At 45.9% G+C, this 24,159-nt stretch overlaps 1 long non-coding RNA gene across 1 annotated transcript; it reads right to left on the bottom strand.

The window, feature by feature from the left end:
• Positions 1-1,618: 1,618 nt before the first annotated feature.
• On the bottom strand, positions 1,619-2,413 carry LOC137570788 (uncharacterized). The gene is made up of 4 exons (XR_011031182.1): positions 2,188-2,413; positions 2,001-2,090; positions 1,812-1,895; positions 1,619-1,706 (listed from the first exon to the last, which is right to left on the bottom strand). It is a non-coding gene; the product is annotated as an uncharacterized lncRNA (long non-coding RNA).
• Between the last annotated feature and the right edge of the window lie 21,746 nt (positions 2,414-24,159).

The following is a 24,159-nucleotide window of genomic DNA, read 5'->3' as shown; positions in this document are numbered from 1 at the left end:
CATGGGACACAGATTATAACAAAAATAACATTGGGTTGTGCCCTTGGCTGTGTGAAGCCACAACATCCTTGATCCTTTGGTCATTGCAATGTTGTGGGTTTGCACAGCTAAGGGCACAACCTATTGGTTTTTGAGTAAATTCCTCACCAGCCACATACTCCCCCACCCCCTTCCTTTGGGCCCAGCCATTTTTCAAGTGCGGGGGGGGGGCCCATTTGGGGGGGGGGCAGGCAGCTGGATCCCCTCTGTGCTGTGCTGCCCTATGTGTCCCACCCCTTTAGACCAATGTCCCCTCTTTACGGAAACACCCATCACCAGAGGCAGGACAAGGTCCTCCAGCACCCAAGCCTGAGACACCAAAGTGCAGCCCTCCATCCCTGCCACCCCACACATCACCCACTGATTGCTATTAGACTAAGAGACGCCACAGGGCCCACAACCTCCCCAACACCTTAATATCTCATTATCTGGCTTGCAGTCACTGGTATGTATCCCCTTTTATTATTTATTTCTGCTTCAAACACAATTTGGAATGACAGATTAATTAATTCAGCGACCCCTCCTACACTGCGCCCTGAGGCTGTAGGGAGCCTCTCCAGCCTATGGGTCGGCCCTGGCCTGGCCATCACTCACCTTCCAGCCTCCAGCGATGAACCACAGTAGCCACCTCTTCTCCAACCAGCATCTAGCCTTCAAAGGCCAATCCGCTTGGGTTTGCCCCTAATGACGTCATCAAGGCCAGAACCAGCCATGATGTCAGACAGAGGGGGGGGAGGGTGGCCGGACCGGTGGAAACCACCAGTCTGCGCTGGGCCAGCAGGGATGTGCGTGGATCCTCTGCTTTTACCCCCTATGTGCACACCTGTCACTGGCATCACACTACAATCTGATGTCGATTGTATTGCTCATCACCCATACGCGATGTGTGTTAATCACTGAGGGGAGATGGTAGGTGTCATGATAGCGTAATCTCCCCTCTCCGGTGCACACAATGATGTGGGGACAGTTCAGTGGCGCCAACGTTGATTCCATATCCACTCAGAACAGTATCAACACGTGCTGGATGTAGATTCTAGGTTGGTGGGCCAAAAGCAAAAACGCATTATATGTTTGTTTTGTAGTCTGTTGACAAGACATATGATGCTACTCAGCCATGGGAAAGTTCAACAATCCAAAAAACAAACAGTTTTGATGGCCCTTCAACATCACCCCCTCGATAAGCAGCCATAACATGACATTCATTAGTCACATCTTGCACGTTTATGTGTATATTAAGTGCATGCAATTGACTGCAACCACATTATCCACACAAATCTCGCCAGCCCACCTGTTCAAACTGTTTAGTGTTTCCAAAAACAAAATATGCTATCCACAATATTACTCTTAATGTCCCTTTCTTTACATGATTTCCTGGGACAAATAAAACTCACCAGTAGTTTCCAAAACATGTGTTGCCATCGGAAGCCCTCCTATTTCCTCACCCACTACAGCATCAACAGCAGACACATCACCTACAGACAATTGTCATTGAAAACCAAAAAAAAATATCAACAAAGGTGTCCAGCATATCCCAGTCTACAAGCAAGTAGCCTTACATATTTTCAATAGCACATCAAACTCACCAGTAGTGTAGTCTGCATCAGATTGGGCCCCAGATAGTGAGATGTCAGTCACTGCAGCATCAGTTCCCACATCCGCAACATCACCTAGACAAAAGTGTCATAGTTAAAAAGGGTGACCAAAAATGTATGCAGCATATCTGCCTTAAGACCTTTCCATTTCCATCTCGTTCAACAACACATCAAACTCACCAGTAGTGTAGTCTGCATCAGATTGGGCCCCAGATAGTGAGATGTCAGTCACTGCAGCATCAGTTCCCACATCCGCAACATCACCTAGACAAAAGTGTCATAGTTAAAAAGGGTGACCAAAAATGTATGCAGCACATCTGCCTTAAGACCTTTCCATTTCCATCTCGTTCAACAACACATCAAACTCACCAGTAGTGTCGCCTGCATCAGTTTCCTCTAATATCGCATGGCCGATGTCACTGACTTCAGCATCCCCAGAAACCACAGACACAACATTACCTACAAGAGTGTCAGTTAGAACATTATCAATGTAACAATAGTACACTTCCTGTGCACTAAACTACTCCCGGAAACAGACAACATAATAATCAATTACCATCTTCGGAACTTTCGGAGCTTGGCAACTGTGCATCATAGCCCCCCCTGATGCCATGCAGGGCCTCAGTCGGCAACAAAGGCTCCACTACTCGCTCATAATCCGTAAATTCAACAGAGCGTGCTGGGCCACCACCTGTACCAAGACTACAATAATAAAGGGATACAACAATTAAACAAATGACAACTCAAAAATAAAATTTTCTCAAAAACAATTGCATTAACGTTTTTTCACAGATGCAAACAAATACATTTGCTTCACTAGCCTGCTAATCGTGTCTCCTGCATGTTTCATAGTGGTTATTGGATGAAACTTTCAAACACATGTTGTGACTGACAATCCAGGACACATACTGATTATGGATTAGCAGTGTGCGATTCACACACTACTGCAGCCTAACTGTTCAGCATAAGAAAAATAAAAATGTACTAGTGCGGATGATGGTGGCTACAACAGGACACCTGTAGGCCAAGTGGCCAAATGCACATGCTACCTCGGCACCCCCTATTGAGCCAGCACGATCATACAGGTTTCTTTTGAGGGTATGTTAATTTTTTAACCATAGAAGCAGGACACCAGTCCAGGTAATGCATGTCTACAATACTTTAAATAAAACAGGAAGCACATTCCAAAAAGGTTCAAAAAACATAGCCCAAAATCCCAATTTATCCAACAATTACCCTAAAAAACAAAAAAACACCAACCAAAAAAAAAAAAAAAAAAAAATTTGCACATTTGTATTGTTTTGAACATGCATTTTGTCAGAACATTCATTTTCGTACAAACTACAATTTAAACACTTACGCGTACTGCCGCTGCTTGCTCAACTTCTTGCGCAAACGCAATTTGATGTCAGCAAAGCGTTTGCGACACTGCTGTTCAGTCCGAGGCCGTTGATCTACGTCGCTCACACTGCGTGAAATCCTGCGCCACATTCTGGTTCGTGAGGCCACATCTGTCTTTCTCGACAGGCTCCCATATAACTGCGGAAAATATAAGGCCACCTCCTCACAAAGAACCAGGTTCTCAGCCTCAGAAAAGCGCACCCCCCTTTTACGGGCTTCTTCTGCAGCTGATGCCTGCTGCGAGGCCCTTTGACTAGAGGACGTCCCAGGACGGGGACTATCGGTGCGGTGGCGTTGTCTGCCTCCTCTGGGACTGTGCCTGGGACTCCGGTGATAATGGGGGCTGCGGCTGCGGCTGCGGCTGCGGCTGCGGCTACCACCATACTCATGGCCGGATTCTCGACTCTGTAATCGACCACTGCGCCGATACCCAGTTGTGGGTGACTGCGCAGCTGCATGGACACGTGCACTACGACGGACCTCCTGACTCCTACCTGGCTCCATGTCTACCCACAAAACAACACCCTCAAACAAATCCTTTAATCCACACAGTAATTAGCTCAATTGGATTCAGCAAGAGAAATAATTGGACCTAATTAGCACTGCGCATAGTGCTTTGCGCGCGAACGCTTTGCGCGCGAAGGCCTTCGCAAGCATGCACAGATTATCAGTTAGTTGTTAGTTATATTCATCGCGCGCTGAGCCGTACTTCGCGTGAAATTCCGCTTTCCGCGTGAAGCATATGGCAGTACGCGCCTACCGCGTTTTGTGCGCGATAACAACGCTTTCCGCGCGGCTGCTACATATCTGCGCGCGAGCATAGCGCTTTGCGCGCGTGATCGCGCGCAAAGTCCGGTGCGCGCGAGAATTCTGTTTGCACCGCTTTGTGAATCGAGCCCTATAAGTTTTGTACAAATGGTCTGAAAAAAATAGTTTGCCTGACATGGACAGGAGGTGTGATCTTGAAATTAGGGTTGCTACCTTTCTAAGAAACATAACACTGTGACCACTCTTTGGCATATACAGCTGTGTAGACTGTATATAACTGAATATTGTACAGCCTTGTCAATTTTTCATATTGAATTTGATTGCAAGCAGTTGTGTATATATTATTGTACACAAAATGTGTTATTTATATATTCTCTGTAGACCTATAGTAAGTAGATGGTTCAGAGTATACCTGAGTCATGCTATAGTTGCTGCTGATTAGTCTAGTGTCCCTGTAGTTATGGCCTAGGCTGGAACTTTCAAGCTGTTATAGAGAATGTCACTGTCATAGAGATGCCTGAAAGCTAGAGAGAGAGAGAGAGAGATGTCTGCAGTGAGAAGCTTTGTCTGTAACATGTAGCTGGAAGCAGTTAGAGCTTCAATTACAAAGAGGAACTGTCCAGTATGTCATTGCAGAGTGACAGTAAGAAAACGCAGCACTGGTCATCTGTATGGAATCAGTGATTTCAGCCGGACAAAGAGAGACTAACTGAAGGTTGAAGCTTTTAATCAATTGAAAAAAATACTTGTCTGTCCAACACTACAGGTGTGTGTGTGTGTGTGTGTGTGTGTGTGCGTGCGTGCGTGCGTGCGTGCGTGCGTGCGTGCGTGCGTGCGTGCGTGCGTGCGTGTGTGTGGTCTGAGAAGACCCTGACTAGAGATTGTCATTGAGTTGCTAATAATTTTGGCTTGTTTGCACATTTAATGCAAATCGTACGCACCTTGGAATTTGGCTAGTTTTTTTCTTAAAAGAGAATTTTTATTAAATTTCAAACAAACAACAAGACATTAACATCTTTCCTCCGTCAGCAATGACCGTATACAGAGCATATGATGGTTACATGTCAAGAGACATTTGCGTTTCAGATTACACACTTATATAGATATTCATGAGAGGCACATTTTACATTTCCTCAGTCATTCTTCAAGTATCAACATAACCTTACATACATTATAAATGGGTATCCTGTAGTGTTGCTGTGATATCTATATTGGGGATAGGAGTAATTGTCTCGAAGGAGTCTACCCATACACTCCATACCTTATTACATTTGTTAAACTGGGCTCTGGCCTGATACGTAAGTTTATACAGTGGGATCGCGTCGTTAACCAGCTTTATCCATTCTTTGAGTAATGGCGGATTAGGATGTTTCCAGCGAAGCGTTATAGCTTTCCTTGCATAATATAATAGAATTCTAACCAGCATTTTTTTATATTTTCCGCAGGCCATGTCGCCCAGTATTCCCAGCATACAGATTTGTAGTGATAGAGCAACCGGTAGTCCTATTTTGGTAGACAGAAAATGAATCACAGTTTTTCAGTACTTTTGCACTTGTGGGCAAGACCAGACAGAGTGCATAAAGTCTGCATTGGGTGCACCGCATTTAAAACATGTTCCGTTTTGGGCTTGACTCATTTTTGCCAACCGGCTAGGAGATAGATATGCTTGATGAAGCCATTTTACTTGTATAATTTTATCTTTTGCCGCAATGGCTGTGCCAAAGTATGTAATTTGGAATTCCTCCCAGTTTGGAATTTGGCTAGTTAAATGCATTTCCTATAGATTTGAATTGGTCCAATTCCAAGCTGAAGACAATTTGCTTGAAAAATACATGCAAGTCTGAATTATTAACCTCGCATTGATCATTACTATCGTTGACTATATTTTTAGTGTATACATAGAGTTCATCAGCTCTTTTTGAAATAGGCTGAGTGAGAAGGTGTTTATTTCACAGTAAATGAAAACAATTGTGGAGAGTCATAAGAGATCATTTGGTTATTTTGAATCACACACAGGGGGATTATTTGTCCTAAATGTGTTGCCCGAGGGATTGTTTCCTGATCCCTGAGAGGTGACAATAATCGCAAGTGTGCATGCAGCGGTAGTACACACCAACCGCCCCGCATTGTACCGTCAAAAACAGACCTTCAGGAAACACTGCATTAGTACACAGTGTTCCCTGTCTGGCATTCGTTCAAGCAGGAAGTGACATGTACTTGCGGTCACTTCCTGCTTCAGGTATGCAGAAATGAAAGGAAGTGTATTGTAAAAATATCCTTCCGTGCATGCGCGTTGCAACATCAATGTTATCCAAAACCCTAAGTCAACATAGACTAACATGACTTCGGTGCCAACGCAGATCACCTCAGGATGGCGCGGGCCCCGCACGGTACCATAATTCTACGCTAGCGTTAAATTGGGAACTTTCAGCGCAGCATACCGCAAAGTGGGAAGCATGAACTTCCCCATAGTGTTTCATTACGCTGCGGTAGCAGGGCAGCAACAGTGCAGCAATTTGCTGCACCATGCCAGTGTGAAAGGGCCCTTACACATTTATGATTTATGTTAATATAAATGTCAACAGACAGCCTAGTAAAAACCTGAAATACAATATTTATGAAGAGTCTAACCTAAAAAAAGTTTTGTAATTTTGTCCAGTCATGTAACTCTAAAATCCTCTCCATGTAGCACAGACAGCATCATCAGCTTTGTGACCTCTGAATTTAAAGGGCACCTAAGTGAGTGAGATATGAAGGCTGCCATATTGATTTCCTTTTTAACAATACCAGTTGCTAGGCTACAGTGTGGGGATGAGCTGGAGTAGCATGTCCATTGCTATGAGGTCTGGCAGGTAAGCAAGATTGGCACATATACCCACACTGTAGCCCCTCAACTGGCAAGCTCCCTGAGCACTTCCCTTGCTCATAGCTAGGACCACAGTGCTGGAATCAATGGTAGGCATTTAGAGGCATCACAGCAGGTGGACGTCACTTGGTGGCGGGACCAGCACCAATGCCCCACATCTACTTACAGATGAGGTGGGTGAGCGGTCCAACCATCCAGAACATCGGTGCACACCGCACACACGGAGAGATGTTTGGGGTGGGCAGGAGGGGGAAAGAACAGTGCCCTTGTGAGATTATAATCTAAATGAATATGAGGGAAACAAGAGGTGGGGTAGTATGCAATATGTGTGCATTTAATAAGGGCTCCAGCTAAAAAGGGCGCCAGATATAAACTATATTAAACTTATCATTTAGTAAAATGATAAATGTAAAATATTGTTTATAATACTGATATTCTACTATTCCCCATATATTGTAACATATATTGTTACAAATGAGGACCAGGAAAATGATAAAATTGTAACGATTTGTGTCAGCAAATAACAGAATTATGATTATAGGTGATCTGCAGTATCACCTATAATGCATATGTATACCCGATTATATGGTGATCTGCAGAATCACCTATAATGCTGGTATATCAGAAGCTGTAGTGACAACAATATATAGTGTTTTGGTGCAACAGTAGTACTGATAGGTTTAACAATACCTCACCAGAGGAGCTGGTGGGTACTAACAGTACAGTGCCCCTCACCAGAGTCAAGGGCCCTCTGGTGAGAGTAGAGAGGTCAGACAGATCGGGTTTGGCAACAGACAGACAGATGCAGTACAAAATCAGAAGGCAGAGACTGAAAGGTATAAACAAGCAGAGTCAGCTGCAAGATCAGATGGGCAAAGGTACAGAATCGCTAAGCAGAAGAATAGTCAGAACAAGCCAGAGTCATGCATAAATAATACACAGTAGTATAATGATTAGAGCTATCAAACAATTCCTATCTTGTGTGAACTCCCCGATTTCCTCCCGGATCGAAGCACACTGGAACTATCTAAGGGTCTGATCGCTAACACGAAGTATTCACAACAGCAGACAAATTTCCAGTGAATCAGCTAGGCTTTTGAAGCAGAGGAGACCCATCAGGCATGCCCCCTCCTATCAGCCAATGAGGAGCGGCGAGCGGCTCCTCTGACGTCAGCCAACCGGCCGGTCAGCTGACGCGCCTCCTCCCCGCATAAAGGTCCTGTCTATGCGCGCGCACGCGACAAAGCGACCCTATGTGCAACAGACAGCCCCGTCCTCAGCGTGCTAGACGCCTGAGGCACGGATACAACGCTAGACAGGGAGCTGGAGGCAGCCGCGGAGGTAGCGCTATTCACCGCGGCTGCCTCTCCAACATTTGTTACAGTGCCGCCCCCCTTGAGGCGTGGACTCCGGACACGTCCTGCATTGCTTCTCAGGATGCAACTCATGAAACTTTTTTCTAAGTTCTTCAACATGCATGCGATGACCCGGCACCCAAGATCTCTCCTCAGGCCCATAACCCTTACAATGCACAAGGTACTGTACCGAGTTATGCACCCGCCGGGAATCCAAAATCCGCTCAATCTCATACTCAGGTTCCCCATCAATCATCTCAGGGGGGGGGGAGAGAGGAATCCACATGCCCAGCCGGCTTCAACAAAGACACATGGCATGATTAACACCTCTCATACTGGGTGGTAAAGAAATGACATAAGTGACATTATTAATCTTTTTGGACACAGGGTATGGGCCTATAAATGTGGGCCCCAATTTTGCTGATGGCTGTTTCAGCACCAGATGTTGGGGTAGAAACTAGTGTTGGGCGAACATCTAGATGTTCGGGTTCGGGCCGAACAGGGCGAACATGGCCGCGATGTTCGGGTGTTCGACCCGAACTCCGAACATAATGGAAGTCAATGGGGACCCGAACTTTTGTGGTTTGTAAAGCCTCCTTACATGCTACATACCCCAAATTTACAGGGTATGTGCACCTTGGGAGTGGGTACAAGAGGAAAAAAAAATTAGCAAAAAGAGCTTATAGTTTTTGAGAAAATCGATTTTAAAGTTTCAAAGGGAAAACTGTCTTTTAAATGCGGGAAATGTCTGTTTTCTTTGCACAGGTAACATGTTTTTTGTCGGCATGCAGTCATAAATGTAATACATATAAGAGGTTCCAGGAAAAGGGACCGGTAACGCTAACCCAGCAGCAGCACACGTGATGGAACAGGAGGAGGGTGGCGCAGGAGGAGAAGAAGGCCACGCTTTGTGAGACACAACAACCCCGGCCTTGCATGAGGGCAAGAAGCGTGCGGATAGCATGCTTTGTACCGCCATGCAGTCATAAATGTAATAAAGATAAGTGGTTCAATAAACAGGGACCACGCGGCAACGCTAACCCAGCAGCAGCAGACGTGATGGAACAGGAGCAGGCGCAGGAGGAGAAGGCCACGCTTTGTGAGACACAACAACCCAGGCCTTGCATGAGGGCAAGAAGCGTGCGGATAGCATGCTTTGTACCGCCATGCAGTCATAAATGTAATAAAGATAAGTGGTTCAATAAACAGGGACCACGCGGCAACGCTAACCCAGCAGCAGCAGACGTGATGGAACAGGAGCAGGCGCAGGAGGAGAAGGCCACGCTTTGTGAGACACAACAACCCAGGCCTTGCATGTGGACAAAAAGCGTGCGGATATAGCAGCAATGCTTTTTGCCGCCATGCAGTCATAAATGTAATACAGATGAGAGGTTCAATAAACAGGGCCCGGAAACGCAACACCATCCCAGATGTTCATTGGTCATGTTACTTGGTTGGGGTCCTGGAGTGTTGCGTAGTCATTTCCAATCCAGGATTGATTCATTTTAATTTGAGTCAGACGGTCTGCATTTTCTGTAGAGAGGCGGATACGCCGATCTGTGACGATGCCTCCGGCAGCACTGAAACAGCGTTCCGACATAACGCTGGCTGCCGGGCAAGCCAGCACCTCTATTGCGTACATTGCCAGTTCGTGCCAGGTGTCTAGCTTCGATACCCAATAGTTGAAGGGTGCAGATGGATGGTTCGACACAGCTACGCCATCTGACATGTAGTCCTTGACCATCTTCTCCAGGCGATCGGTGTTGGAGGTGGATCTGCACGCTTGCTGTTCAGTGGGCTGCGGCTGCATGGGTGTCAGAAAATTTTCCCACTCCAAGGACACTGCCGATACCATTCCCTTTTGGGTACTAGCTGCGGCTTGCGTTGTTTGCTGCCCTCCTGGTCGTCCTGGGTTTGCGGAAGTCAGTCTGTCTGCGTACAACTGGCTAGAGGAGGGGGAGGATGTCAATCTCCTCTCTAAAGTCTCCACAAGGGCCTGCTGGTATTCTTCCATTTTGACCTGTCTGACTCTTTCTTCAAGCAGTTTTGGAACATTGTGTTTGTACCGTGGATCCAGAAGGGTATAAACCCAGTAATTGGTGTTGTCCAGAATGCGCACAATGCGTGGGTCACGTTCAATGCAGTCTAGCATGAATTGAGCCATGTGTGCCAGAGTCCTACCAGAATCCTCATCATCCTCTTGTGAGCGTTGTGATAGTTGTTGTGATGCATCATAGTCGTCACCTTCCTCCTGGTCTGCTTCTGCTGACCATTCGCGTTGAATTGTGGAAGTCCAACGTGCACCGCTCTGGCCCTCGTCAGTGGTGGCATGAAATTCCTGCTCCAACTCCAGCTGTTCCTCCTCCTCTTCTTCGTCATAGCTGCTGGGGCCAGCGTTCCCTGAGGCGGATGGCCTGATGTTGGTACCATCACGCTGATCGTTTTCTCCTTCAGATTCCCCCAGTTGCATCATGACAGCTGTTTCCTTGATTTTTAACATCGACCTCTTCAGTAAACACAGCAGTGGTATGGTAATGCTGACTGAAGAGTTGTCACTGCTCACAAGCAACGTGGATTGCTCAAAATTTTGGAGGACTTGGCAGAGGTCCAACATGTTGGCCCAATCGGATCCACAGAAGCTTGGCAGCTGGCCGGATGCGCCTCGGTACTGCGCCGTCATGTACTGGACCACTGCACTCTTCTGCTCGCAAAAGCGGGCTAGCATGTGCAGCGTAGAATTCCAGCGCGTAGGGACATCACACAGCAAGCGATGGTGGGGGAGATTGAAGCGCTCCTGCATCTTGGCGAGTGCCCCCGAAGCAGTACTGGAATTTCTACAATGTTTGGACACTCGACGCACCTTCAACAGCAGATCGGGCACGCCTGGGTATGTCCTCAGGAACCGCTGAACTACTAGGTTCATCACGTGCGCCAGGCAAGGGATGTGTGTCAGCTTAGCCAACCTTAAAGCGCGAATGAGATTACTCCCATTATCACACACAACCATGCCCGGTTTCAGGTCCAGCGGTGCCAGCCACAAATCCGTCTGTTCCTTTATTCCCCTCCAAATTTCCTCCCCTGTGTGCTGCTTATCCCCAAGGCAGATTAGCTTCAGCAACGCTTGCTGACGCATGCCAACAGCTGTGCTGCACTGCTTCCACGATCCTACTGCTGCTGGGTTAGCGTTTCCGGATGAGGTACAGCTTTGAGATGCGTTGGAGGAGAAGGAGTCAGAGAGGTAGGTGCTGCTGTTATCCAGTGGGAGGGACGGCGGTGCAGCTGTTTGTGGCGTGGGCAACACCCGTGCCGTAGCAGGTGAGGAATCGCTGCCAGGCTCCACAAGGTTCACCCAGTGCGCGGTAAGGGAGATGTATCGACCCTGGCCGAACGCACTCGTCCAGGTGTCAGTGGTGAGGTGAACCTTGCAGGCAACGGCATTCTTCAAGCTTCGGGTTATTTTGCTGACCACGTGCTCATGCAACTCAGGCACTGCAGAGCGTGCAAAGTGGTAGCGGCTGGGAACCACGTAACGTGGGATGGCCACTGACATCATGCCCTTGAAGCTGTTTGTCTCCACCAATCGATATGGCAGCATTTCGCAGGCCAGAAGCTTGGCTATGCTGGCTGTTACTGCCACGGCCCGGGGGTCATTTGCTGGCAATTTCCTCTTGCGCTCAAACATCTCCGACACAGACAACTGAACCGTAGCGCTGCACACGGAAGGGCTGTTGGTTGTTGTGTTTGATGAACACTGGGAGACCTCAAGAGCACTACTCCGGAAAGTGACAGTGTCAGCGTCGTCTGATGTTTGTGAATGTTGTGAACCACGCAATGGCTGGGCTACTGCTGCTGCTGAGGCGGGTCTGGTGAACCCAAGGGAGGCAGTGTTGTTTCTGGTACCCTGTCCTGACGCGTTTGCCCAAAGAGTGGGATGTTTGGATAGCATGTGACGGCTCATGCTGGTGGTGGAGAGGTTGTTAATATTTTTCCCCCTGCTCAGGCGGGTCTTGCACACCTTGCAAATCGCCATGGTAACATCCTCAGTGCAGTCTTCAAAGAAAGCCCAGACTTTGGAGCACCTGCCTCCTTGCTGGCGATTTCTGTTTGCTCCTCTTTTGCCTCTCACTTGAACTTCCACGCTTGTGGTGCCTGAAATTGCGCGCCGCCTACCTTGTGGCACAAGGCGAACTCGTGCAGCAGTGTGTTCTTCAACAGACTCATCTGTGCTGCTGCTACGACGGCGATGTTCTCGTTCACAAACAAAATCTGGGTCTCTGTCCACATTGTCCATACCCTCCTCTTCCATCTCCTCAAACTCGTCATATGTCATTGTGGGCCACCGCCGTGGAGTAGAGCTCCCCACAACAACCTCTGCGCAGCACACTCCAACGTCGTCTTCCAGATCTTGTCGGCCGACCTCCTGCAATTGCAACCCCTCCTGCCCAAATTGCTCTGGGATTTGGGTTTCCGAGTCCTCTTCGGACTCGCCTTGTATTTCAGTGCGCGGTGCATTTCCCACAGTTAACGGTTGTGAATCCAGGCACAACATTTCTGGCTGTTCCTCCATTGACCTTTGAAAGGTGGAAGTTTGTTGGGCTGGGAATAGCTCCTGCGAATACCCCATTGTGTCCCGAGGTAATTCATCGGACTGGTTATCTGGCAGTTGTGTGCGTGGTGTCGCTGCCGGTTGTGTCAGCTTTGTGCCCACTGGCTCCTTGTAACTGGCTGAGGACTCGGACCTCGTGCGTGATGTGCTGGTGCTGCTTAACCCACTGCTGGACGCTTGAGAGGTCATCCAAGTAATTATCTGGTCCTGTTCTTTTGGATTTGTGAGGGTTGTTGTCCTGGACAACATGGGCGGTATTGAGTGGGTTTTCTTGGGTGCTCCCCTGTGGCCTGTACGTGAACCGTCAGGGGAAACACCTCTTCCCTTGCCCCTCCCTCTTTCACCGGATTTCTTCCTCATTTCACTTATCCTTACAGTACACGCTGACTGGCAGCAGTACAGTGGCAGTACAGAAATGCTATACAGTACCACTATTCCCAGCAGCGACACAGAGCACAATGCTATACAGTGACGGGTGAGCGGTGTACCACTATTCCCAGCAGCGACACAGAGCACAATGCTATACAGTGACGGGTGAGCGGTGTACCACTATTCCCAGCAGCGACACAGAGCACAATGCTATACAGTGACGGGTGAGCGGTGTACCACTATTCCCAGCAGCGACACAGAGCACAATGCTATACAGTGGCGAACGAGCGGTGTACCACTATTCCCAGCAGACACAGAACAGTACACAGAATGCTATATAGTGTGGCTGAACGAGCGGTGTACCACTATTCCCAGCAGACACAGAACAGTACACAGAATGCTATATAGTGTGGCTGAACGAGCGGTGTACTACTGTTCCCAGCAGACACAGAACAGTACACAGAATGCTATATAGTGTGGCTGAACGAGCGGTGTACTACTGTTCCCAGCAGACACAGAACAGTACACAGAATGCTATATAGTGTGGCTGAACGAGCGGTGTACCACTGTTCCCAGCAGACACAGAACAGTACACAGAATGCTATATAGTGTGGCTGAACGAGCGGTGTACTACTGTTCCCAGCAGACACAGAACAGTACACAGAATGCTATATAGTGTGGCTGAACGAGCGGTGTACTACTGTTCCCAGCAGACACAGAACAGTACACAGAATGCTATATAGTGTGGCTGAACGAGCGGTGTACCACTGTTCCCAGCAGACACAGAACAGTACACAGAATGCTATATAGTGTGGCTGAACGAGCGGTGTACTACTGTTCCCAGCAGTGACACACAATGACTGGGGGGGACCCTGGCTAGCGTGGCTGGAGCGCGAACTACCCTGCCTGCCTACCCAAAGCTAAACCCACAGACAAATGGCGGAGATATGACGTGGTTCGGGTATTTATTTACCCGAACCACGTGACAGTTCGGCCAATCAGAGCGCGTTCGGGTCCGAACCACGTGACCCGTTCGGCCAATCACAGCGCTAGCCGAACGTTCGGGGAACGTTCGGCCATGCGCTCTTAGTTCGGCCATATGGCCGAACGGTTTGGCCGAGCACCGTCAGGTGTTCGGCCGAACTCGAACATCACCCGAACAGGGTGATGTTCTGCAGAACCCGAACAGTGGCGAACACTGTTCGCCCAACACTGGTAGAAACCCACACCATGTCTCCAGGCACAAAGTCCCACTCTACAGATCGTTTTTTATCAGCCTGCTTCTTCTGGATCTGGAGGGCCTTTTCCAAGTTCCTTTTGACCATGGTCCAAATCTCCTTAAAATATCCCTGCCATTCTTCCAGAGCAGGGAAAGGAGAAGACACCACTGGTAATGCAGAGAACTTGGGAGATCTCCCTGTCACCACTTGAAAGGGAGAAAAACCTGAAGAGGAACTTTTCAGGTTGTTATGCGCAAATTCTGCAAATGGCAAAAACTTTGCCCATTCTAACTGCGCGTCAGCCACATAGCATCTAAGAAATTGCTATAAAAGACTGATTAACCCTCTCAGTTTGCCCATTGGTCTGTGGGTGGTAGCCGGAGGAAAATGACAGGTTAATTACAAGATGATGACAAAAGGCTCTCCAGAATTTGGACACAAACTGAACTCCCCTATCTGAGACCACATGTTCTGGTATGCCATGTAAGCAGAAAATGTGTTAAATGAAGAGATCCACCAACTCCTGGGCAGAGGGGAGTCCGTCCAGCGGAATAAAGTGAGCCATTTTTCTGAACCTGTTGACTACCACCCATATGACTGTCTTTCCCTCGGACCTGGGAAGTTTGCCCACAAAGTCCATGGACAAATGGGTCCATGGTTCCTCAGGTACTGGCAAAGGCTGAAGGGTGCCCACAGGGGATTGTCTGGATGGCTTATTCCTGGCACAAACTGTACAGTTTTTGACAAACTCCCTACAATCTAAGACCAGTGATGGCCAATACACACACCTAGACAGTAAATCCTGCGTTCTAGCCACCCGAGGATGCCCTGCATTTTTATGTGCATGAAATAATTGCAAAATTTGCAGCCGTAACTGAAGTGGCACAAATAGAACTCTGTCAGGTTTCCCCTCAGGAATGTCTTGTTTATAGGGCCCCAAAGTAAGTGCCCAATCCTCCCAGGTCTTGGTGGCTGCCACGACAACCTTCTCGGGCACTGTGTTCTCGGGAGTTGACGACTGTACTGTCTCGGGCTCAAAACATCCAGTGCAAACATCCAGTACAATCCGAAGGGCATAACAAGGTACTTGTAGTGCCCATCAGGTGTGTTAAATGCCGGCTTCCATTCGTCACCCTCCCTTATGCGTACCAGGTTGTATGCCCCTCTTAAGTTGAGTTTAGAAAAGACACATGCATCAGTAACCTGGGAGTACAAGTCGTCAATTAACGGGAGTGGATAATGATTCTTTATGGTAATTTTATTCAATTCTCGATAATCTATGCAGGAGCGAAGCCCACCATCCTTCTTTTGAACAAAAAAGAACCCTGCTCCGGCCGGAGACTTAGGACGGATAAAACCTTTGGCAAGGTTTTCTTTAATGTAGTACTGCATAGTGAGTTTTTCAGGAGCGGACAGGTTATACAAATGCCCTCTAGGGGGCATACAACCAGGTCTTAACTCAATGGGGCAGTCTAAACTTCTGTGTGGAGGAAGTTTGTCCGCCGACTTAGGACAAAAAACTTCAGCAAATTCTGCATATTGTGCAGGTAACCCTTCTACTTGAATCTTGGTAGTGCAAACAGCAACTTTCTCCATACAATGATGATGGCAAAAGGAGGACCAGCTAAGTAACTGGCCAGAACTCCAATCTATCTGAGGAGAATGTTTTTGCAGCCACGGCATCCCAAGGATTACAGTAAAAGTGGCCATTTTAAGCACAAAAAAATTGTATTTGTTCCTTATGCAATACCCCTACGTGACATAACAAACTCGGAGTTTGAGACAGGGGATGACTCCCTTGAAGTGGAGAGTCATCCACTGCAGTGAGGACAATCTGTCTGTCCAAAGGGAGTAAGGGAATCCCTAATTTCTTAACAAATTCATAATCTATAAAATTAGCAGCAGAACCCAAGTCTATAAATGCCTGGGTAGACCGGACTTGATCTTCCCAGGAAATAGAACAAGGGAGTAGTAACCGATTATCAAATAGAGGTAACACTGGCTCGCCTAGGGTAGTACCTCTAGCTACTCCTAGGCGACAGAGTTTTCCGCCTTTTTAGGACAGTTCTGTACTATATTGCCCTTTTCTGCGCAATATAGGCAGAGTCCCTCTGACCGTCTCCGATTTTTCTCGACCTCTGACAATTTAGAATGTCCGATCTGCATCGGTTCATCCTGAGGAAGAGAAGGGGCAGGAGAGGTGGTGGGACTGGGAACAGATCTCACAGAGTGTCTACCACGAGCTTGCCTCTCATATCGAATACGGCGATCTATTCTTACTGCAAGGGAGATCGCATCATTTACCGTCTTGGGTTCAGGATGACTTAGCATTACATCCACTATGGGGTCGGATAACCCAGATAAGAAACAGTCTAATAAGGCAAACTGTCCCCACCTAGCCGATACTGCCCACCATCTAAACTCTGCAGCATAGGCCTCAGTGTTTTTTTGTCCCTGCCTGAGACTTTTAAGTTTCCTTTCAGCAGTGCAGACCCTTAGATAGTTCCGGTGTGCTTCGATCCGGGAGGAAACCGGGGATTTCACACAAGATAGGAATTGTTTGATAGCTCTAATCATTATACTACTGTGTATTATTTGTGCATGACTCTGGCTTGTTCTGACTATTCTTCTGCTCAGCGATTCTGTACCTTTGCCCATCTGATCTTGCTGCTGACTCTGCTTGTTTATACCTTTCAGTCTCTGCCTTCCGATTTTGTACTGCATCGGTCTGTCTGTTGCCAAACCCGATCTGTCTGACCTCTCTACTCTCACCAGAGGGCCCTTGACTCTGGTGAGCGGCAGTGTACTGTTAGTACCCACCAGCTCCTCTGGTGAGGTATTGTTAAACCTATCAGTACTACTGTTGCACCAAAACACTATATATTGTTACATAGTTACAAAAAAGACAAAAAGACATACGTCCATCGAGTTCAACCAGTACAAAGTACAACTCCAGCCTTCTCCCTCACATATCCCTGTTGATCCAGAGGAAGGCAAAAAAAACCCCACAAGGCATGGTCCAATTAGCCCCAAAAGGGAAAAAATTCCTTCTCGACTCCAGATGGCAATCAGATAAAATCTCTGGATCAACATCATTAGGCATAACCTAGTAATTGTAGCCATGGATGTCTTTCAATGCAAGGAAAGCATTGAAGCCCCCTTTAAATGCAGGTATAGAGTTTGCCATAACGACTTCCTGTGGCAATGCATTCCACATCTTAATCACTCTTACTGTAAAGAACCCTTTATTAAATAAATGGCTAAAACGTTTTTCCTCCATGCACAGATCATGTCCTCTAGTCCTTTGATAAGGCCTAGGGACAAAAAGCTCATCCGCCAAGCTATTGTATTGCTCTCTGATGTATTTATACATGTTAATTAGATCTCCTCTAAGGCGTCTTTTCTCTAGACTAAATAAGCCCAGTTTATCTAACCTTTCTTGGTAAGCGAGACCTTCCATCCCACGTATCAATTTTGTAGCTCGTCTCTGCACCTGCTCTAAAACTGCAATATCTTTTTTGTAATGTGGTGCCCAGAACTGAATTCCATATTTCAGATGTGGCCTTACTAGAGAGTTAAACAGGGGCAATATTATGCTAGCATCTCAAGTTTTTATTTCCCTTTTAATGCATCCCAAAATTTTGTTCGCTTTAGCTGCAGCGGCTTGGCATTGAGTACGATTATTTAACTTGTTGTCGATGAGTACTCCTAAGTCCTTCTCCAAGTTTGATGTCCCCAACTGTATCCCATTTATTTTGTATGGTGCTAGACCATTGGTACGACCAAAATGCATGACTTTACATTTGTCAACATTGAATTTCATCTGCCATGTATGTGCCCATATAGCCATGCCTGTTGTCACTACAGCTTCTGATATACCAGCATTATAGGTGATTCTGCAGATCACCATATAATCTGGTATACATCTGCATTATAGGTGATACTGCAGATCACCTATAATCAGAATTCTGTTTGCTGACAAAAATCGTTACATTTGTGACATTTGCTGACAAAAATCGTTACAAAAATATAATTTATTATACTAATATTTAGAGATGTCGCAAACGGTTCGCCTGCGAACGGTTCCAGGCGAACTTTGGGGGTTCGCGTTTGCCTGCATCAGGCGAACTTTTGCGGAAGTTCGATTCGCCCCATAATGCTCTATTGAGCAAAAATTTGACCCTCCATATCACTGTCAGCAGACACATTATTGCCAAACACACTGGTCTCACTGCTGGAGGCCCGCCCACCCTCCCTCCTCCAAGCAAGGTCCTTATACCATTTGACTCAGTTGTCCACCTACACTAATTAGTTATGGGACAGCTGCTACACACTCTGCTAGGAAGATTTTAATTAGCCTCTTGTGGGTCCCCTCCTCCCACCTCCCTTCTCCCACCTACCCTTCCACCTATTCCCTCCTCCCTCCTACCGGAGGGAGAAGGGTCTCATCTGCCAGGGAATTATACTATTTCAAAAACCAGTTTACATCATACCATGGCTGGGAATCGAAGCCAGATCTCACTGTGTGCTGGGCAAGTCACCCTAACCACTGTACCACTACAGTAGTAACTGAAGCTGGCCTAAAATTTACCATTTATGCTCAATTCAATAGAAACATCAGTTGTCTGCCTACACTAATTAGTTATGGGACAGCTGCTACACACTCTGCTACTGCTAGGGAGATTTTAATTAGCCTCTTGTGGGTCCCCTCCTCCCACCTCCCTCCTACCCTTCTACCTATTCCCTCCTACCGAAGGGAGGAAGGTCTCATCTGCCAGGGAATTATACTATTTCAAAAACTAGTTTACATCATACCATGGCTGGGAATCGAACCCAGATCTCACTGTGTGGTGGGCAAGTCACCCTAACCACTGTACCACTACAGTAGTAACTGAAGCTGGCCTAAAATTTACCATTTATGCTCAATTCAATAGAAACATTAGGTTGCTTAAAGGGAACCTTAACTGAGAGTGATATGGATGTTTCCTGTAAACAATACCAGTTGCCTGGCAGTCCAGCTGATATTTGTGACTGCAATAGTGGCTGAATCACACCCTGAAACAAGCATGCAGCTAATCCAGTCTGACTTCAGAGCACCTGATCTGCATGCTTGTTCAGGCGCTGTGGCTAAAAGTATTAGAGACACAGGATCAGCAGGCGATTCAGGCAACTGGTATTATTTTAAAAGGAAAAATCCATATCCTTCTCCTTTTAGGTTCCCTTTAAGGATTTGTAGCATAAAAGCCAACTCACATTGGCTGGGATTTGAACCTGGGTCTCACTGTGTGGTGGGCAAGCACCCTAACCACTGTACCACAACAGTAGTAACTGAAGCCGGCCTAAAATTTACCATGTATGCTCAATGCAATAGAAACATTAGGTTGCTTAAAGGGAACCTTAACTGAGAGTGATATGGATGTTTCCTGTAAACAATACCAGTTGCCTGGCAGTCCAGCTGATCTTTGTGACTGCAATAGTGGCTGAATCACACCCTGAAACAAAAATGCAGCTAATCCAGTCTGACTTCAGTCAGAGCACCTGATCTGCATGCTTGTTTAGGTGCTGTGGCTAAAAGTATTAGAGACACAGGCTCAGCAGGCGATTCAGGCAACTGGTATTATTTAAAAGGAAAAATCCATATCCTTCTCTGTTTAGGTTCCCTTTAAGGATTTGTAGCATAAAAGCCAACTCACATTGGCTGGGAATCGAACCCAGATCTCACTGTGTGGTGGGCAAGTCACCCTAACCACTGTACCACTACAGAAGTAACTGAAGCTGGCCTAAAATTTACCATTTATGCAATAGAAACATTAGGTTGCTTAAAGGAAACCTTAACTGAGAGTGATATGGATGTTTCCTGTAAACAATACCAGTTGCCTGGCAGTCCAGCTGATCTTTGTGACTGCAATAGTGGCTGAATCACACCCTGAAACAAGCATGCAGCTTGCGGTACAGTGGTTAGGGTGCTTGCCCACCACACAGTGAGACCCGGGTTCAAATCCCAGCCAATGTGAGTTGGCTTTTATGCTACAAATCCTTAAAGGGAACCTAAACAGAGAAGGATATGGATTTTTCCTTTTAAAATAATACCAGTTGCCTGAATCGCCTGCTGATCCTGTGTCTCTAATACTTTTAGCCACAGCGCCTGAACAAGCATGCAGATCAGGTGCTCTGACTGAAGTCAGACTGGATTAGCTGCATGCTTGTTTCAGGGTGTGATTCAGCCACTATTGTAGTCACAAATATCAGCTGGACTGCCAGGCAACTGGTATTGTTTACAGGAAACATCCATATCACTCTCAGTTAAGGTTCCCTTTAAGCAACCTAATGTTTCTATTGAATTGAGCATAAATGGTAAATTTTAGGCCAGCTTCAGTTACTACTGTAGTGGTACAGTGGTTAGGGTGACTTGCCCAGCACACAGTGAGATCTGGGTTCGATTCCCAGCCATGGTATGATGTAAACTGGTTTTTGAAATAGTTTAATTCCCTGGCAGATGAGACAATCCTCCCTCCGGTAGGGAGGAATAGGTAGAAGGGTAGAAGGGAGGGAGGAGGGAGGTGGGGACCCACAAGAGGCTAATTAAAATCTCCCTAGCAGAGTGTGTAGCAGCTGTCCCATAACTAATTAGTGTAGGCAGACAACTGAGTCAAATGGTATAACGACCTTGCTTGGAGGAGGGAGGGAGGGCAGGTCCTCCAGCAGTGATGTGTATTTCACTCAATCAGGTGTGCCTCCAGGTATTAGAGCTCTTGAAACATGTTTTCTATCATTTTTCCAGCCGGTAGAATTTTTAAAAATTTTCATAGTTCGCCTCCCCATTGAAGTCTATTGCGGTTCGCGAACTTTTTTGCGAACCGAACCTTTCGCGAACCTAAAATTGGAGGTTCGCGACATCTCTACTAATATTGTACTACTTCATTTATATAGTAAAATATCTTTAATCCTTATCGATATTTTACTATAACCTAACCTCTCCCTACTCTCACACAGAACCGTCCTCTGGGGGTGCCTAACCCTAAAACTCCCAGGTTGTGTCTAACCCTAAGACTCCCCTGGTGGGTCCTTACACTAAGTCCCCTGTGGTGGTGCCTAACCCTAAGACCCAATTAGTGGTGCCTAACCTTAAGACCCCCCTGGTGGTGCCTAACCCTAAGACTTCCATGGTGGTGCCTAACCCTAACACCCCCCCTGGGGGTGCCTTACCCTAAACCCCCCCTGGTAATGCCTAACCCCAAGACTCCCCTGGTAATACCTAACCCTAAGTCCCCCCTGGTGGTGTCTAACCATATGACCCCCTGGTGGCACCTAACCTTAACTCCTCCCTGGAGGGCACCTAACCTTAATCCTCCATTTTATTTGTGTAAAATACATTTGTATATGATTGTTTATGTTTTAGCTTAACATAGAATAAAAAAAATGATAATTGAGGAGTCAAATTTAATAATGTTTTCTTTATATATAAATTTAACTAAATGTGTTGGAAAATGATAATTTGTAGCATTGAAAACCAAAGTGAAATGAATGTAAACATTTTTTTCTGAGAAAGCATAGGGAACAGTTTTGGAAACAATTATATAGTTTAGAACCAATTATTTTTTAAATTATAGTTTACTTTAATCATTAAATGTGGTATGGACATGAAAGTTAAAGATAACAACGGATATATTTGTTTTATATTTTGGCAAACAATTTTACAAATGAAATAATTGTCTTAAATTAACGCCCTTTTTATACAGTTATCGCAAAATTAAAACTGTTTAACATTGATGTCTATGGGGCGCGCTTTTTAATAGGTGCCTTTATTACATGATATGATAAACATACTTACAGGCAATGCAACTTGGCCTTAGGACAAAGGACAAAGGGGAAGTGGCCTAAGGTAGAGTGCATGCTTGTCGGAAAAAGTGAGTTTTGAGAGACTGTTTAAAGATATTTGTCTACAGATTTGCAAAGCTATATGAACATGTCATTGTTTCGTAAAATGTTTTGCGAATCTGTTTATGGCAGACTCACATATTCCTAATCTGCTTCTTGACATAGAACATTGCAAGTAGTCTTTCTTTCATATGCTGCATTTTCTGTAGTGTGAATAACCTACGTAATGAAAAATGTATTTGTAAATTCAGCTATGTCTATTTTAATATATCACGCTGATTTTATTTTCCTTAATTATAATACATTGTGTTACATTTGTATTTGCCTTCTTAGAGTTTTAAACATTAGGAATATTGTGCAGTTTAAATGTGCCAGAAAAAGATTCAAATGTGACCTACTTACATTAGCAATATAAAGCCCTAAGGAACAGAACTCTAACTGCATTGTATAAACAGTATATACCTATTCTGTAAAAAGCTTAGTTCCGTTTTTAAAGAAGGGAAAGAAGCAACCACAGAAAATGTCAAATGTATGTTAGTCATTCAATTCTTATGTTGCTCGCTGTGATATTAATAGAGGATGACTCATGTCCTATGTACAGTTATAGCTATTCTCAGACAGTAAGTGATGCAGCACTCTGAATAAACACCAACACATATAACGTCACTCAATTACCTATGTCGTGGGTTCTGATATATTAAAGAAACAAAAGACTTTCTATTTGAGCTGCCTATGTCTATATATATAGCAGTGCTACTGCATTACTATTCCAAGTAGATACTTTTAAATAGCTCTATAGTGAAAACACAGAGCAACAGAACATTCTGGTTTTATGCTCACATGCTGAAAAGCATATTATCGTCCAATGGAATATACTTTATGAAATATGTAATCCATAATAAAGATAATATGAAACGTCAGTAATCGTATATTTTAGCACCTATATAAATGAATATTGACATGTATTAGACGTTGATGTAAATTTAGTGGTGGGTAATGATGGTGTTGATAGGAGTATGTCAGTAGTGGAACACAAAAATATTTTACAGTGGTAATGCTGGCAGGTGAATAACTACATGTCCAGATGGTGTTTTTTAGCCACATATCTACCTCGGTAGGCACAGAAAACTTACATTCTATACCTGCTAGACATAAATTGAGAAAACAGCAAGGTCTCTGTAAACTTTTTTATTTAGCTATTTATCCTTAGTACAATTATTGCATAGAGGTACAGATTACCCAGCAAGCTCATGGGGATCCAGAACTCCTAGTAGTGTGTTAGGGGGTAAAAAGGGCATCAGTTGAAAAGGGTGCCTGAGCCATCTATTTAACCTCTTGAGGACCATGGGCTTTACCCCCCCTCCCCCTAAAGACCAGGCTATTTTTGTCAAAAAAAGGCCACTGCAGCTTTAAGGCCAAGCTGCAGGGCCGCACAACACAGAACACCAGTGATTCCTCCCCCCTTTTCTCCCCACCAACAGAGCTCTGTGTTGGTGGGGTCTGATCGCCCACCCCCAGTGTTTGTTTGTTTGTTTGTTTTGAGTAAATATTTGTTTTTTGTTTTTTTTTATAAATCTGCCTATTTTTGTTCTCTCTCTATTCCCTCCCTCCCTCCAACCCCACAGCCAGCCAATAATGGCGATCGGCTGTCATAGGCTTCTGCCTATGAGAGCCGATCGCTCTCTAGTGTCCCATGGGGACAGCCGTGTCACACGGCTGTCCCCAGTACAGTGCTGCTGCAGATCGCAGCACTGTACAATGTAATTAGATGGCGATTCCGCCATCTAACAGTCTGCTCTGCTCCGCCCACTTACAGGAGATGCGCGCGCAGCGTGCACGCAATCTTCTGCACTGCGAGCCCCAAGGACTCGCAGTCAGCGTAAGCTGGTCGTGAAGCTGCCGCCGCAGCCACGCCCATCGGCGTGACACGGTCGGCAAGCAGTTAAAAAGGGTGCCGTTCTAGACTTCAATGTTGTTTGCCATGAATTGCAGCTATAAAGAGGCGAAAAGTGCACTTGAGGTTTTTTTTCAGCTATTAAAGGATATAGCCAAGATTTTGTTAATG

The sequence above is a fragment of the Hyperolius riggenbachi genome, chromosome 4 (genome assembly GCF_040937935.1).
Source record: "Hyperolius riggenbachi isolate aHypRig1 chromosome 4, aHypRig1.pri, whole genome shotgun sequence".
NCBI classification, from domain to species: Eukaryota; Metazoa; Chordata; class Amphibia; order Anura; family Hyperoliidae; genus Hyperolius; species Hyperolius riggenbachi.
Note: the sequence above shows the minus strand (reverse complement) of the source record. Positions and strands in the feature narration are given on the sequence as shown.